This window comes from Kogia breviceps, chromosome 15 (assembly GCF_026419965.1).
Source record: "Kogia breviceps isolate mKogBre1 chromosome 15, mKogBre1 haplotype 1, whole genome shotgun sequence".
Lineage (NCBI taxonomy): Eukaryota > Metazoa > Chordata > Mammalia > Artiodactyla > Physeteridae > Kogia > Kogia breviceps.
The window spans coordinates 70041298-70059072 of record NC_081324.1 but is presented as its reverse complement, the minus strand read 5'-3'; the positions used below and the strand labels follow the sequence as shown (position 1 = coordinate 70059072).

The 17775-nt window shown below is 48.5% G+C and overlaps 1 pseudogene; it reads left to right on the top strand.

The window, feature by feature from the left end:
* Positions 1-89: 89 nt before the first annotated feature.
* Positions 90-667, top strand: LOC131742092 (lactoylglutathione lyase pseudogene; annotated as a pseudogene).
* Positions 668-17775: the final 17108 nt, after the last annotated feature.

Sequence of the window (17775 nt, the reverse complement as noted above, 5' to 3'; positions counted from 1 at the left end):
AATGATTTCAGAAAAGGGAGCTTCGCGGCCTGCAGAGTGTGCGTGGCTGCTGCGTTCCCGGGGACCGTCGTCCGCGATGCAGCAGTGCAGCCATGGCAGAGCTGCAGCCCACGTCCAGCAGACTCACCGACGAGGCCGCCCTTGGCTGCTGCCTCCACCCGGACCCCAGCACCAAGGATTCTCTCTTGCAGCAGACCATGCTGCGAATGAAGGATCCTAAGTAGTCACTGGATTTTTATCCTCGAATTCTTGGAATGACACTACTCCAAAAATTAGATTTTCCCACTATGAAATTTTCACTCTATTTCTTGGCTTATGAGGGTAAAAATGACATCCCCAAAGACAAAGGTGAAAGAGTAGCATGGTCATTCTCCGGAAAAGCTATGCTTGAACTGACACACAGTTGGGGCGCTGAAGATGATAAGATACAGAGTTACCACAGTGACAATTCAGACCCTCGGGGACTTGGTCACATTGGAATTGCTGTTCCTGACGTTCACAGTGCTTGTATAAGATGTGAAGAACTGGGGGTCAAATTTGTGAAGAAACCTGATGATGGTAAAATGAAAGGCCTGGCACTTATCAAGATCCTGATGGCTACTGGATTGAAATTTCGAATCCTAACAAAATGATAATTTTATTTAGTTCTGTGACAATGCTGCTTTGAGATGTCAGTGAAGACATTGTGGAAGGTAAAAAAGGAAACAATGTGATTCAAGATATTCAGTTAACAGAAGCATCTAGGACTGATGGATTATTGTCTCAATTCAAATTATTCTTAAGTCCATTTTCCTTTCCTATTTCAGCTATGTTTTGCACCTAACTGTTCAGCCATTCTAGTTTTTTTTTTTTTTTTTGCGGTATGCGGGCCTCTCACTGCTGTGGCCTCTCCCGTTGCGGAGCACAGGCTCCGGACGCGCAGGCCTAGCGGCCATGGCTCACGGGCTTAGTTGCTCCGCGGCATGTGGGATCTTCCCGGACCAGGGCACGAACCCGTGTCCCCTGCAACGGCAGGCAGACTCTCAACCACTGCGCCACCAGGGAAGCCCCATTCTAGTTTTAAAGTAGTGCTTTGTCGTATGTCCTTGAATGTAGTTGTATAACTTTCATTTTTTTAGGCAATAATTAGAACAATTCCCTTCAGGGGCTGCATTTGCCTTCTATCTCCTGAACCACTTAATATGTTCTTGTTGTGGTTACTTTCTGGGGTTTCAGTTCCTCAGAAATAACTTTTCAGAATGGGAAGTAAAGAATCCTGAACAAAAATGAAGCTTCACGTATATGTCTAAATCAATCAATAAATACATAAACAAATAAAATTATTTCAAAATAGAAAGCTAAAAATGCATATATCAGTTATGCCAAATCAAACTCCATCCTGTACTGGATTCAGCCATAGAGAAACAGAAGCAAGCCCAAAATATATGTCAGAATGCTGTATGAAAATATCTTTGGGAAATCTACCCAAACACGCTGATCATCTTGGTTACTTGTGAGGAGGGCCCCTGGGTGGCTACTGTAAAAGGAGGGAGACTTTTCACAGCTGATTTCTTTAATACCTTTTGGATTTTGAACTATGTGCATGTATTCTCTTTCAACAATTAAATCTTAAAAATAATTGAAGAGAGAAATTGGAAAAACATTAATTCGGACTCTTGGGGGGCAAACAGAACGGATGAGATAGTAACACTACTGCTGTTAGTGTTTATTGGAGTTCCTATGATGTGCTAGGTGCTGTGGCGAGCGCGGAACAGGGAAGAACTCACTGAATCCCCTCAACAATGCAAGACCCCCGTTTTACAGAAGAACAACCATGTGTTCAAGTTGTCATGTAGAAAGTGACAGAGCTGGAATTTGAGGTCAAGTCTGCCTCATTCCATACCTGAGCTTTTAATCATTCTTTCTACTACTGTGCAATAAATATGCATGCAGGAGGCTATGGGAGCAAACAAGACGAGGCGTGCAGCAGACGCCGTTGGAGCCCTTGCCCTGCATTTCTTTCCCTGGGGTGGGGAGAGGCTCTCCCTGGCTGTTGGACCTGCGCTACCCATGCTCTGGTCAGCTAAAAGAGCTGGTGAATTACGCCCCAACCAATGACTAATAGAAGCTGGTGTATAGATACCCTAGCTCCCTCCCCTCTGGGTGACACCTTGTGTCCTTTGAGTGACAGGATTGAGCCCTGCTGCCCGCGGTGGTAACCTGCTTGATAACACATCCCTTCTCTGTCTCACTTCTCTTCTCTCCTACCAAATAAATCACCTGCGTGCAAATATTCATCTCTGGGTCCGCTTCTGGGAGCTTCCAAGCCAAGAAGAGCCCCTAATCTAGTCTGGAGGAGGTAGTGAAGACTGCCAAAAGTAAGTAAATTGTATTTATCTTTATGTCTTTAAAAATGAGATGTATTTTACATTTAGTGAAATCTTGATCTTTAAGCATATAGTTAGATCAATTTGATAGAGGTGTACACTTGTGTAACCAACATACCCATCGAGAGAGAGCGTGTCCACCACCCCAGAACATTCCCTTGTGCCTTTCTCAGGCAATCCCTCCATCCCCAGAAGCAAGCCCTTAACTGATTTCTATCACTGTAGGTTAGTTTTTTCTATTCTAGCACTTGCAAATGGAGTCACACAGAAAGTGCCCTTTTGCATTTGGCTTCCCTCACTCAGTAGAATGCTTCTGAGATGTAGCCATGCTGTAGCATGTGTCAGTAGCTCATTTCTTTCCTATTGCAGTAGAATATGAATATATCATAGTATGTTTATTTATTCTCCTGTGGATGGACAGGTACCTGAGGTATTTCTGGGTTTTCCCTATCATGAATACAAGCTGCTCTGAACGTTCTTGCACAAGACGTTTTTGAGAATCTATGTTTTCATTTCTTTTAGATAAATTTCTTGGAGGGGGATTAATTGGTCACATGACAAGTATATATTTAACTTTTTAAGCAATTGCTAAATGGTTTCCAAAGTGACAATAGCATTCTGTATTCCCATCCATAATAAATGAGCGCTCCAGTTCCTCCACATCCCTGCCAACACTTGATGTCATTGGGCTTTTTCATGTTATCCATTTAGCTGGGCATGTAAGGGCAAACTGGACTTCGGAGGGTGGGGGAACACAGGCCCCCAGAGTGTCAGGCATTACCCAAACAACGTTACAGTTGCCAAATATGGGTGATTTCTTTGACAGTTTCAGCAAACAGTGAAGTCCCCCTGTAGAGAGCCAACTCTGAACAACTTTTCTCTTTTTCCCACCCTGACAGCATGCCTCTCAGGCTCAGACCAGGAAGTCTAGTTCTGAACTCTGTCTCTCGGGTGTGAGCAAGTAAAACAAAAAATTTTTTTCTTGGCTTTAAACATTTTTTTCTTTCTGATTCTGTTGGACCAAGGGAATCAGATTATTTACAGAGTACAAGCGATTTTATGAGAAGTTTAAAAGCAAATTCACCTGTGCTAAGCTACAACCTGGTGATGGGGTCAAAGCTTTGCAGTTACGCACCCACTGAGCAGTAGAAGGAGATGTTAGCACCAACAGTGACAGATCTTAAATCCTGATCTTCCAGCTGTTTGAAAGCTCGTTCCCCCGCTTGAAAAGTTTCATTGGCTCCCATCACCAGAAGACTAACATACACACTCCACAAACCCTTGGGTGGAGAGTAATCTCCACCGACTTCCTCTCTGTTCCAGTTCTACTGACTCCCTTGGGTGTCTCAAATAAGCCAAACTCACTCCTGCCCAGGGCCTTTGCATGTGATATCTCCTCTGCCTAGAATGCTCTGCTTCCTGCCCTTAATGGCTGGACTTCTTAACCTTGGGTCTCAGCTCTTCAGCATTTTTGCCACCTTTTCAAGAGATTACTTTCCCTAATCACCAAATCAAAGTCATTTCTTCACAGAACTAGACTCCTCATCTTTTTGTTGGAGAAAAAGAACCTATGGGAGTCACAGACCTTCCCCTCCATCAATCTGGAGGGAGAAGAGAAAAACACCGATGACCCACCTCTGGTTTGTTCTTCTGTCGGGAGCACAGAGATGTGCATTGCAACATCATTCGAAGGGCAGTCCACGCTCAGGCAAGATCATCAATCCAGATGCCGTGATTTTCTTGGAAAGTTATTTTTACAGGATGTGGCAACCATTTCTAAAGTCTTAAGAATTTTTCAAGACCCTTTTGCTCTCTGTGCACTTTCAAGACAAGTTGTTAATAGTTATAAATGTTAACAACTTGTACGAGCCACCACGTGGCACTGAATAGCGAGATCGTGTGTTCGTAAGATGGTTCTCAATTTCACATCTTCTCAAATCTGGCTCTCTGAACTTTGTTTTCTAATGCAGGAAGAGATCTGTGCCTTGGTCATCGCAGGGGAGAAGAGCCTTTTCTTTCGTCTCCTTCTGGGAGGACTTAGTAGGAACATGCACGTGCGTGCAATAACTGGATGGGTACACAGCGGCGAAAGCTAAGCTGAAGTGTCTGATAAACTGGTTGGAGGCCCGAGGGCACAGGGGGCCTGCAGCTGTGTGTGGGCAACTGTCCCCGTTGGAGCAAGAACCTGCCCCTTCCGTGTACGTCCCCGCTTGATTCGGACGCCGCGGTGGCCAAGTGCAGACCGAGGTCACCTTCCTGGGCAGAATAGGGGAGCAGGGAATCCAAGGGGGCAGAGGGGCTCTGGGGAGGGGGGTTCAGCCTCAGCTCAGACCCCTGTCTATTGTCCCAACCACAAGAGCTGGCCGTTGTCACCATGAGTCACAAGATCTATGATGTAGCCATCTGGGGCCTTGATGGAAACTCCGCAGGAGTTCCCAGGCTGGGAAAACCCTCTTTCCTGTTTCAAAGTTCTTTCTTTACACTTCAGACGGTCCATTCCCACCACTCACCCCTACACGGGATTGATGACTGTGTCCCAGCTGAGAAGCTGGGGATGCCAGGCCTCTGCCCATGAAGATGTCCCTTAGGGAGCTCCTTACATGGACACCAGGAAGTCAGGGTGAGCCCCCGGAGCCGTGGTCCAGGCTGCCCAAGTGAGCAAGCGTGACCCGTTGACCATGGGGGTGGTTTCTTGCTTTGGGGGATGGGCAGTGCCAGTGCCACCCATTAGACATCGTGGCTCTCGGAAGCCCAGCTGTCACCAGCGGGTTGGGCAAAAAGTCAAGAGTGAAAAGAAAGATAGAAGCATTTCCCCCAGCACTTCTCTGGGTGGGGAAGCGGTATTGGCCAAAGTTCTTATTTTCTGGGCTGCGGAAGAATAAGAGGATGAGCGGGATACCCTTCCGTGTGTACTACCTCAACCTACGTCTTGGCTTAGCCAGTCCTGCTGTTGTATTGTCATGTATTTAAGGTAGATGGAGTCCTCTCCCAGTCTGAGTTCCCCCCCACGAAGCAGAGCCCAAGATGAGGGTTTGGATGCTGAGGTCTAGTTGGAAGGAGGTGCAGGAAGCAGGAGTCAGGGGGCGGGGAAGTGGGAAGGAGGAGGGGCCAGCCTGGCGGGCTGGGCTGTAGGGAGCTGGTGTCTCTCTGGGCAACAGGGCTCCGCCCTGTGAGACACCCTCTGAGGAGCTGTGCTGAGAATGGCTCAGAACCGTCCCTCTGAGGGACTGGGGCAGCATTCCCCCAACTCCTGTCCACCCCACCCCCCAGTACTTCCTGGCTGCACCTGCTGGAGAACTGAGCTGTTTCTGCAGTTCGGGGAAGACCCACTGGCAAAACAGTGGAGCGATTTTCCCTGGCTTGTCCTTGAGATGGGACACGGCCAGTGTGCAAGGAACTGTCCGCCACAGAGACACCGAGAGGATGTGATGCAGCCCCACAATCTCCCTTTAGATGTGGATAATAAGGATGGCAATCGAGTCAGTCTAGAATCCAGGTGGCCTCTGGAGCCAGACTGCCTGGGCTGGAGTTCCAGTGCCATTCTATGGCGTTGGGTCAGTTCCTTAGCCTCTGTGAGCCTCAGTTTCCTCCTCTGTACAATGGGAACAACCCCAGGGCCTCAGTCCTGGAGTGAATGTTGGCTGGAATAAGACAGAGGAGGATCTTCGCTCAGCCACAAGCACAGAGGAAGTTCCCAGTAAGCATTTGCTGTTGTGTGTATGGTTCCAACGTGGGCTTTGAATTCTATCCTGATGGAGCCCATGGTGGGAGGAGGTGGCCGTTGTGGATATCTTTTTGAGTGCTCTGTGATGCCCAGGAAAGTGTGGAAACAAAGGGCAGAAGGTGAAAGGCAGTTATGGACATAACCAAACGGACCAGGAGGGATTTTGCCCTTTCAGGCACTTGTTTCTGGCTCGGGTTCCCTGACTGCCCCGCAGAGCTTCCGTGATTCACTGGGAGCACCAGGCACTCTCCCTCTGGTCCCTCCCCGCCCTCCTCTCCAATTGCGCACCCATCTCACGGCCCCAGCACCTCAGTCGATTCTCCTTGTTAACAATAAACACAAATCCTGTTATCTCCCCTCTCTCGAAGCACTTGCCCCTTGATTTAAGCTGCCTTCTCTTCCCCTTTCATCAGCCCTGGGCCCCTCCTGTCGTATATCTTGCCTTTATCTACTTCCCCGCACTAGGTAGCCTTGCACACGATCGATTCGCGGGGTGGGGGGGGGATGGCAGGCCACCTCCTCGGCCGCTGAGGCCCGCTGTTCTTCTCGGGAGCCCAAGCCAGTATTTCTTGTTAAGCTTCTGTCTGGCCATGTTCGGTTTCTCATTAGGTTTCTGGCCGAGCTTGGTAGTATTTCTTGCTCCTCCGCGGCACAACCTGGAGATCCCTAGTAATTCTTAAAGGGCGAGATGGAGAGGCGTACCTTTAGAGCGCTCTAGAATCCATCTGGCCTGTGGCTTGAAGTGGCACGTGGGGGTTTGTGGGTGGAGGGATGATGGGGAGTAGCTCCCATGATGGGGACTTAGTGGGTCCCTGGGTCACACTGTGGGTTTGCTCCTGTGCCTGCTGCGGCCACCTCCCCCTTGCGTCTCTGCATCAGAGTGTCATCACAACAGTCTGGGAACGGGTTCTCCAGTGCCAGCCTCATCCCACGCCATTGTTGGAAAGACCCCAGCAGGTCTGCTAATAATCCAGGTGTGGCAAGTTCTTCCTATCCCCGACTCAGTTTCCTCGCCTGTGAAATAAGTTGGTTTCTCTTTCTTTTGTTCCTTTCTTCATTTATTTAACAAACACAAAACATGCCAAGAGTGTTCATGATGTCCCAGGTAGTGTTCTAAATACTTTACAAATATTGACACCTTGAGGTTCTCCTAGCCACCCCATAACAAAGTTTTACAGATGAGAAACCATGGCAGAGAGAGGCTAAGCGACTTGCCCAAGGCCACACAGCTAACAAGTGACAGAGCAGGGATGCAAACCCAGGCGCTGGCTCCAGTGCACGTGCTCTCAAGAGGTGTTTCCTCTTGATGGTCTTGTGGCCTCCATCCAGTTCCCAAACACTGCTACAGTTTGATTCTTGTTATTCAAGCTAGTTAAGTTTTATAAAGTAGTCTCAAACACTGAACTGGTGAATATTGAACCATTGCTCCTAGGGGACATACAGGGTTAGGTTCCTGAAAGCCTCTGGTCACGACATTTTTATCAACTGATCAATACATAAACTTGTTTTATGTGTGTTTCTGTTTAAAGGCACCTGAGTTAATATTTATTGTTGATTCATTAACATTGAACTCACAGCCAATAGCACTATAGCTCCTGCCTGAATAAAGGTTCTCCGACACATGTATTTTCTCCATAAGGTACATCACAGCTTTCTTGCGCTTAGGAACACTGGATAGCTAAACAGCAAGATGAAATGAACAAAGAAACAAACAAAAGCAGCAAAATCACCAACGAAAAGCATACAAATGCAAAAAATGTGGCACCATTTAGACCACAAAAGGACACCTGTTCACAGCATGAGAGCTGAAACAGGAAGGCAGAGTGCCACCTTGCTCAGCCCAAGCTGGGATTGTTCACAACGGGTGACTTGAAGTTTTTGCTGCTCTGCACATGACCACAAATGACTATGGAAATTGATTCGGGGGTTACAAGTACATATTAGCAAGTAGGCGAATTTGCAAATACAAAACCCATGAATAATAAGGATTGATGGTATTTTGTATTACTCCCCTGCTTAAACATCTGCTAAGGCTCCTGACCATCTACTATGTCAAATAAATAGAAACTTCACCTGCCTGCCTTCCAAGGGTTTTAATAATCTAGCCCCATTCCACCTATTAAAACGTGTTTCCCTTTACTCCTGGGTCCATCTCCTTTCTCCCTGGGCCTGGTTCCTCTTCCTTACTATTCCACCACATCACCAACTCACTCCTAACTTCACTCCTTTGCTCTCTGTTTCCCCTCTGGGCATGTCTTCCCTTCTTTCACTTATCTACCAAATCCTACCTACGGTTGAAAGGTCAGATCGAATTTCTTTTTTCTTTGTATAGCTTTGTCCCACTGCTTATCCTTTCCTGGATGTTGTAGACTCATACCATACTGGAGGTTAATTTTTAAAAAATATCCTTTTGTGATTCTCTCCCAAACAGCCTGCGTGCGGGGAATTTCCCACAAACCACTGTTTGATGACACTCTCGGAATAGGAGACATCCAAGTTACACTGATCACGTTTGGGCTTGGATAGTGAGGATGTTTTGGTTACAAGTGTAGAAGGAGGGATAACTTGTACTCACCATTGAGACCTGGCTGGAGGAATGTGTTAACTCTTCAGAAATACCAATCGGTCTCCTTACATAACATAGAAGAGTGAGCCAAGGATCATGAGACCATCAAAGCCGTCTTATCTAGAATTGATCTGTTCAGAGAGGTAAGCCTCTGCCTCTAACAGCCTCAGGGTGAGCTCGTCACGTGTGCAAGGAGCGGGGGTGGGGGGGGTGGGGGGGTCGGGGGGTGGGGGGGAGGTGGGGGGGTGGGGGTGGGGGGGAGGTGGGGTGGGGGGGGAGGTGGGGTGGGGGGGTTGGGGGGTGGGGGGGGTGGTCTGAGATCTCAACCTGGGTAGGGGCGGGGTGGGGGGTGGGGGGGTGGGGGGGTGGTCTGAGATCTCAACCTGGGTAGGGGCTGGTCACCACAGGAGGACTTCAAGCCCCCTCTCTGGGACCCAGCTTAGCCTCTGATGATGCTCGTCCCCCTCTTCCACCCTCCATGGAACAAGTAACTGGAAACGGAGCCCAGCAACGGCTGGTCCAAATCATAGTCCGCGAGGGGTATTTGTATTGCCCGTTTTCCCATGTCTTCATCCTGAGGGAAAAGACTGCCCCCCAACCCCAGTGCCTTGCTCTGGGGCACAGATGAAGGACAGGTGAAATGGACAGAGGGTGCCTCCTCTTTCTGCCCATTACGTATACCTTCCTTTCCTTCTCAAAGTGCTCCTTGTTAACAATATTCAGTTAGGTTGAAACCTGCTGATCGACCAGAGTGGGTTTGGATAAAGTAGTCTTGAATTCCATCAGTGAATTGGCGGTGTGCAGCATGTCAGAGCTAGGAGGAAACTAAGGGGGATGGTGGTCAAGTTCAGCGCTTTCTTCTTGAAAAGAAACTGAGGACCAGCTCGGGGAAGATCACACAGCTAATTCATGTCATAGAGCCTCTCAAAATTGGGGCTGTCCTTCAAATGTCTCCACTTTCTGTCCCTACCTCTTTGGACATTTCCCCCTAGGCTTAAAGTAGGTTCCCCAGCCTTAGGTGTTAGTAGGTGTGATGGAAAGTAAGACAGGTTAAGCATTAGGGCAGAGATCCAACCTGGCCCTGCGACCCATCGGCTGTGTGACCTTGAGCAAGTCATTTACCCTCTCTGAGCCTTGGTTCCCTTATTTGTAAATATAAAGTTAGTGATGCCCACCTCACGACCCTGTTGTGAGGAATAAGTGATACGATTTATGTGATATTAAACTAATATTTACTGAGTCCTCCTAATTGAAGGCCCGTAGTAGATGCTCAAGAAATGTTGGTCCCTTTATTCCTTACCCTTGACGTGTCCCTACATCCAGGTAATTTACACCCATTCTCTGTGTTCCATCGGGGACCGTGTGTTATCCTTTGTACAAAAACAATTCTAATGGTGGGGTTTCGAGCTGGGGGTGTGTGGGGGGGGCTACTTTGAGAGACTCTCCTGTCAATTCTGAGCCCTTCTCAGGAGCTAGACTGACCTTGGCTTCTGCACTGTTTTCATTCCAGCCAAAAATGTTTTGAAATTGGGGCCCAAACCTGGCAGATCCGAGAGGCTGTGCCCACCCCCTGCATTTCTCTCCTTGTTCTGTCTCAGGTGGACGATCTGGCCACAAAGGTTTTTCCTTACGGTCACAGGACGATGAAGAACCATGTGCTGAGACACTTCTCTGAAGGGTGACATTTTTCATGGCCCCCTCTTCTCTGAAGCAAGGGGAACTGGGGAGAAGGGGAGAGGAGGAGAGGTGCTGGATTCAGTGCTACACATCCCAGGTTCCAGTCCCAGCCCCGGCTCTTGCTGTGTGATTTTGGGCAGGATGTTCCGTCTCTCCAAGCCTTACTTATCAAGTAGGGGTAACAATTGTTCCCGCCTCACAGCAGTTAGGGGATCCAGTGATGGGATGTATGTATCCAAGGGTCCAGCACCCAGTAACAGCTCACTAAATATTAGCCATGCCTAGAAACAAAGAAGGCAGGATTCCAATTGTAGAATCAACTTCCAGAAGGTTGGACTGTCTTAAATATTGGGCAAGTCCCTTTCCCTCTCTGGGCCTCAATTTCCGCATCTGAAAAATAGGGGTGGGACAGATGGAACCAGATGGCAGGTGTTTACATGGACCCAAGAAGCTCAGGCCACTGGCCCCACCTCTGCCACCTGTAAGACTCTACCCTCCAGCTGGCAGGAGCCCTGTTTCTCTCCCTCCCCAGTGCTTCTTTAGCCCCCAGCACGCGGCGTCTGGCAGAGGACGGACACCAGACAAACGCATGTTGCATGGATGGAGGAGCCCTGCCTTGGTCTGTTTTATCTACTGGATTTTTGCATATGATCTTGTGTGAACAAAGAATCACATGGTTCATCAGTTAGTCCCTAGCAGGAAACACACAGCACACACAAATCGGGATAATTCAAGGAGAGTTTAGTAAAGGAATTGCTTACAAAGGTGTGGGCAGGGTATAGGGAAACCACGCAGGATAGCACAATCTCTGGGGTCTAGTTACAGAGGGTTCCAGCATCATTCCTAGACCAGAAGATGTGACCAGGGAGGGATAAGGGTTACGCGGTCTCCAGGCAGGGGCTGAGACTCTCAGTGAAGGCATGCAGCCACCTCTCAGAGACCCTGGCAGGTAGGAGCAGAGGGGATAAGTACCCTGACCTCCATTCCCCCCTTCCACCATCCACTTCTCATTTCCTCTGGACCTCCCACTGGCAGAGCCCAACCAGAAGGCAGAAGGCAAGACAGTCCATCGCAGTTCACACGCATCAGCCTCTGGGGCAGATAGTTGGGGGAGAAGGGTAGCGAGGGGATGGGGATGGTGAAAAAGGAAGATGCCCGCGGCCAACACCCCCAACCCTGCAAAACACAGCCCAGGATTGGCTCCCAGATCGCCACTTTCTAAGGGTCCTTCCAGGTCTGTCATGCACAGACCCTTCAATATGTCCAGCCTTACCAAGGTCCTATTGTAGCAGCTCAGAGTTGGAGGGGGCTGGTCTGGTACTAATGGCACAATTTTGTTACATTAGGTCAAATAATGCCTGTATTCAGATGTCAGGTTTTTGGGTCATGGGATTTTTCCTCTTTCCTTCCTCCTTACTTCCTTCCTTTCCTCTTTCCTTCCTTCCTTCTTTCCTTCCTTCCTTCCTTCCTTCCTTCCTTCCTTCCTTCATCCCTCCCTCCCGATTCTCCTTCTCCCTCCCTCTCTCTTCCTTCCATCTCTCTCTCTCTCTCTCTCTCTGTATTTTCTACACGTGAACAGATATTCCTCCTTGCCGCTCTGGGATGCTGATAGTGGGAACAGATATACAGCATTTCTGCCATGATATAAGGGCTGCTGCAGTGCATAGCTGTCTCCCACGAAGGCGCTGCTGGGTGTAAAACTGCACTTCCTTGTCAGCGTTGGTCTTCATGGCTGTCTACTGACTTTTCCAGAAATTCTTGCAGAGCAGAGTTTCTCAAACAAGGGAGATTTTGTGCCCGTCCCCCTCTCCTGGGGGACACGTGGCACTATCTAGAGACATTTTTGGTTGCCACAACTAGGGGTTTGCTACTGGCATCTGGGCAGTAGAGGCCAGGGATGCTGCTCAACATCCTTCAATGCACAAGACAGCCCCCCCCACCCCGCCCAAAGAATTATCCAGTCCAAAATGTCAGTGGTCCTGGAGTGGAGAAGCCCTTTTGTAGAGGGAGCCTCTTCATGTGGCCTTAGTCTTGGAGTCTCCCTTTTCCTCAGTTCCCTCTACTACCCTCTTGCTATGTGATTATGAAGACTCTTGGATACCTCCACCAACGGGGAGCTCACTACCTGTTTTGAAGCCAGTCAGGCCTGGTCTTGATCTCGGCTCTTCCACTAGCAGCCATGGAACTCTGGGCTTCCCCACAGGTGGGAGTGGCTCCACCACTCTGCGCCTAAATTTTGTCCAGGACCACGGGATCAGCTGCAGCCCTGCCTCACAGGTCATATGAGGCTCAGAGGAGATGATACTCTTAAGTGACCAGCTCAGCGCATGGCACAGGGTGAGACCACTCAGTAAATGTTCTCAGCTATGAATGACACGCCCTGGCTGGTTTCATCACCTGGGTCGTGGGTGCATCAAGGGAAGATGAACTGCAGGGTCTCTCATGCCTGGGAAATTTCAGAAATCTAGAGAAGTTTAGCACTGAGTGAGGAAGAAAATATAGGCTCTTGGGGGGACCTTTTCCTTTGGGGTTGTTTCCATTTGGGGGACGGGTGGTCTCTGCGGATGCTCGGAGGAGACCTGATAGCAAGGTTTTATTTGTTTGTTTTTTTCTAAATTTTAAATAATTAATTAATTTTTGGCTGCATTGGGTCTTCGTTGCTGTGCACAGGCTTTCTCTAGTTGCGGTGAGCGGGGGCTGCTCTTCATTGTGGCGTGTGGGCTTCTCATTGCAGTGGCTTCTGTTGTTTCGGAGCACGGGCTCTAGGTGTGCGGGCTTCAGTAGTTGCAGCACATGGGCTCAGTTGTTGTGGCTCGCGGCTCGAAAGCGCAGGCTCAGTAGCTGTGGCGCAGGGGCTCAGTTGCTCCACGACATGTGGGATCTTCTTAGACCAGGGCTCAAACCTGTGTCCCCTGCATTGGCAGGTGGATTCTTAACCACTGTGTCACCAGGGAAGTCCCAGCAAGGTTTTAGGATCGTTTGTGAAGGAACATCAGGATTGCTAACCAAGGCAGTAGCAGGCACCAGTTAAGTTGGGAAGTGGACGGTTCTGACCACCATTCACTCCATTTCCCCGCAGGGCTCAGGACTCCATAACACACCCCAAAGGTGGGTACCAGTGGGACCTACCTGGAGAGACTCAAAGGTAGTGGGATGGGGAGGGAGGAGGAGAGGGAGGGGATGACCCAGGTGAGCCCAAACATCTCAGTCCAGAGACCCTTGCACCGCCGGAGTAACACTTAGAACTGGCCCTCTGCTCTCCCCGGTGCATGACCTTGGAGGGATACGTAGGGCGTGGGGAGCAGGTGTGCATGGGCTTAGGCCTAGGTGCCTCGTCTCTGAGTGATGACCTCTCCCACCTCCATCCCTATAATGCTAACAGGTATAAAGCTCTCATACTGTTCAGGCTCCACGCGAATTCTCTCACCTGGTCCTCACAACATCCCTCTAAGTCAGAGTCTGTTACTACCCCATGGAGCAGATGAGGAGCTTGGGGTTCAGAGAAGTGAGGCCCCGTGCCCGCGGTCACACAGGTGAGGAGGGACACAGGTCGGACCCACTGTAGGCAGCCAGGTTCCAGAGCTTGACTGCTCAGTCCTCTCCCAAAGAGCTCCCATCCGACTCCATCCATCTCCCCTCGGCACAGGATCCCCTAATCTATACGAGAAACAGACTTGGCGACATTTCATCCTGCTTGGAGCCTGATGGTGATAATTTGCAGCCTTGCCAGGGTGGGGAGATTATATATATTATTCAAAGCAAATAGAAAGCAAGGGATGTAGTGTAGAGGGCAGTGTGAACATGGATGTGGAGCCTGCAGGGCCAGGGGCCCAGACCTGTGGAAATAGTTACTCATCCCGGCTCACCCACCCACGGCTCCCTGGACCAGGGTCTAGTCTATGGTCACATGACCATACTAACAAATACAGAATCATGAACTGTGATGGGTTCTGGGAGAGATCAGAGCAAGTGTGTCCAACAGCCCCAAGACAGCCCTCAAGTTCAATGAATGAGTTGCATAGAGTTGCTGCACGTGCTTTACTAGAAAGGACTCATGGTTACGGTTTATTACGTGAAAGGATGCAGATTAAAATCAGCAAAAGAAAAAGGCACATAAGGCAGAGTCCAGGAGAGATCTGGCGTGAGCTTCCTGTTGTCCTCTCCCAGTGGAGCCGTGAGGACGGTGCTTCTTTCTCCCAGCAACAGTGTGTGACAGCACATATAGAGTATTGCCAATCAGGGAGGCTCCCCTGAGCCTTGGTGTCCAGCATTTTTAATGGGCGTCAGTCACATAAGCATGGAGCACCTATAAATGGACCTTAATAACTCAGCCTCCTACCCCTCCAGAGGTCAGATGATACAGCAGGGTTCAAGGGTCCTCCATAAATCACATTGTTAACATACACTATCTGGCCAGGTGTGGTCCAGTGTCCCAGGTATACAAAGACACTCCTATTAGTGAGAATACCTCAAGGGCTTAGAGGTAATCTCCCAAGAGCCAGTCAAGTCCCTTCTTTGGATTATTCAGGGTTGAACATGAGAAACCTGCTGAGTTAACCCTTTAATGCACAATAGGATTCTACAGGTGAGAACAATAAGGGCTTTTCAAACTCGGAAATTTGGATATGGTGTCAGTGATCATTACCTGAGCAGGTTATTACCTTTCTCAGTGCCATGTTCCTACCATTAGACTTATGGTAGTTTATAATTATTCTATTTATTGGTTTACTTGCTTCTGTCTGCCTGTTTTGCTAAACCAAGAGTTCCATGGGGTAATGTGTGGGTCTGTCTGGGTTTTGCTGTTTTCCCTGATACTTGACATACTTTACACGCTGCCCTGCAGGATCAGGACTGGTGTGGAGCAAGGAAGACACTCTCTGGGGTGCAAAATTTAAGAATGGTGGACACATACGATATCAGTCATCAAGATAAATAATGTTTTAACGCAATATTTTAAGAAATCAAAATTAATACAAAAATTCACAAGAAACAAAGTATTAAAATTTTAAACAAATGCAGGGTCAGTGCTATGGCTGATCTTTTCTTTGGTGTCCAGCTCTACCATGGCTTGGCTGTTTATGGATCTTGTCTTTGTATACAGTTTTGATATTTTGTTCATTATGGATTTGGGGCATTCATTTTGACTTAAAAAATATTGCATCAAGAAGTTATGTATCTTGGGGAATTCCCTGGCGATCCAGTGGTTAGGACATGGGCTTTCACTCCTGCGGGCCTGGGTTTGATCCCTGGTCGGGAAACTATGATCCCACAAGCCACGTGGCTTGACTAAAAAAAAAATTTGTTAAGAAGTTTTTAAAAAATAAATAACTGCCTCCATCAAGGAGGAATGGCAGCACAATAAGGAAAAAGGACTGAGGACTGAGTGTTTTGGTGTCCCCTTAAATTTACACTCAGAGAGAATGCCTCGCTTGCCACCCTCATTCTGGCCTTGCTGCTTCCTGCACAGCAGGCCCCCAACAAATATTTATTGAATGAATGAAACACCCACCTGAGAAGTGGATAGTCACATGTCCGTTTTTAAAATGAGGAAAGGGGGACTTCCCTGGTGGTGCAGCGGTTAAGAATCTGCCTGCCAATGCAAGGGACACGGGTTCGAGCCCTGGTCCAGGAAGATCCCACATGCCGCAGAGCAACTAAGCCCGTGCGCCACAACTACTGAGCCTGAGCTCTAGAGCCCGTGAACCACAACTACTGAGCCTGTGGGCCACAACTACTGAAGCCCGTGTGCCTAAAGCCCGAGCTCTGCAATAAGAGAAGCCACTGCGATGAGAAGCAAGCGCACGGTAACGAAGAGTAGCCCCCGCTCGCTGCAACTAGAGAAAGCCCACGCGCAGCAACGAAGACCCAACGCAGCCAAATAAATAAATTAATTAATTAATTAAGAAAATGAGGAAAGGGAGGCTCAGGGACGTGAAGCCACTTGCTCAAGACCCAGGAGAGGGGCTGGGATTCCTTCCTCAATTGTCTTTCTCTGAAGCCTGAGTTTTTATCTACTGTGTCCAGCTATCTCCCCACCTCCCTGTCTCTGAGCATCAGATCCCGAGGTGGACCCTCCTGAGGGCCCCCTGGGACTAATCTCAGTGGAAAGGAGGCCAGTGGTGAGGAGAGAGGAGAGGAAAATCGAGAACTGGAGAGGGCATGACATATGTTCAAGGCATCCGGGTGGAGAAACACGATGGGCACATTCCAGGCGAGACAACCCCCTGCCTTGTCACTTACTGTAAATTGTCCCCCAATCACTGGGCTGACAGAGATGGATTCCAAGGGCTCATGGCACAATTAAGCTTTCTCAGGCGTCTCATGGGGGAAGGAAGCAGTTGGTTTACTTGCGAATGCTTGGGGGTAATTTTCTAATGTCCCTTCCGCCATTACAGAGGCTTGGTTCCAATCTCTTATCATATGTAATTCCTAATGATTTCTCTGTTATGTCCTGTTTTATTAAAGCGTCATTGAACTATACCCTATTGATTTCGATTTCACAGACAATTGAAATTTAAATTGACTCCAAATTGAATGTCTCCATGTAATCTCTGTTCTGCAATAAAGATAGATAAAATGCTTCTATGTTTGATAACAAGTTGTACTGGAGGCACATTTTAATTTTGGGAGGGAAGAAAAAAATGTGGCTGAGTCTTGACTTTCTTTGAAAAGTGGCTGATGGTTCAGGGCCCAGGAGGTTGTTGTTGGTTTTTTTTTTCCCTCTGGGGCACAATGCTGGAGTTATAGAATTTTGGAATGTCTGAGCTAGCTCACAGACGGCAGCGGGGCGGTGATCTCATGTGACCTATGATTGAATTAATAAGGTGATCCATCCACAAAATCCATCCATTTGTCCAGTGAGGACAGTGTGAGGGGCGGAGAAGCAGGAAAGAACGAGATCACTCATCCCATGATGGTGTGTGTGACTCATGTCATTTTGAGGGTTGGGTCTGGAAGGTCACCTTGGGAAAAGGAGGGAGATACATCACTGCAGCAAGTTATGGGGCACTGTCATTCAACCTCTGGCCCCCCAGGCCAGATGGTCACTTTTATAATGATGGTCACTCTCAAATCTTCTTTCCTTTTCCACTAATGATGGAGGACAGCAGTTGGGGCATGGGAAGGATGAGTAGAAGAGGAAAGGTGGTATCATCCCAGAGAGTCTCTATTTGCTATTATATCTATATAATCTATATATATAATCTATCTATATCTATTTGCTAGATAGATTATCTAGAAAAGGGAGAATCAATCAAGTGCCTATGAGAACCTGGAGAGAAGTTGAAGTCATCAGATGCCTGAGATCCTTCCAGAACAGTTCTAAGGGAACAGTCATTGCCTCTAGAGGGTTCTAGAACCACCATGAAAGCTACCTTATCTGAGTCACAGCATTCAGGAGATATAGGTTCAATGGTGGGAGGGTGTATCTGTTTCCTATTACT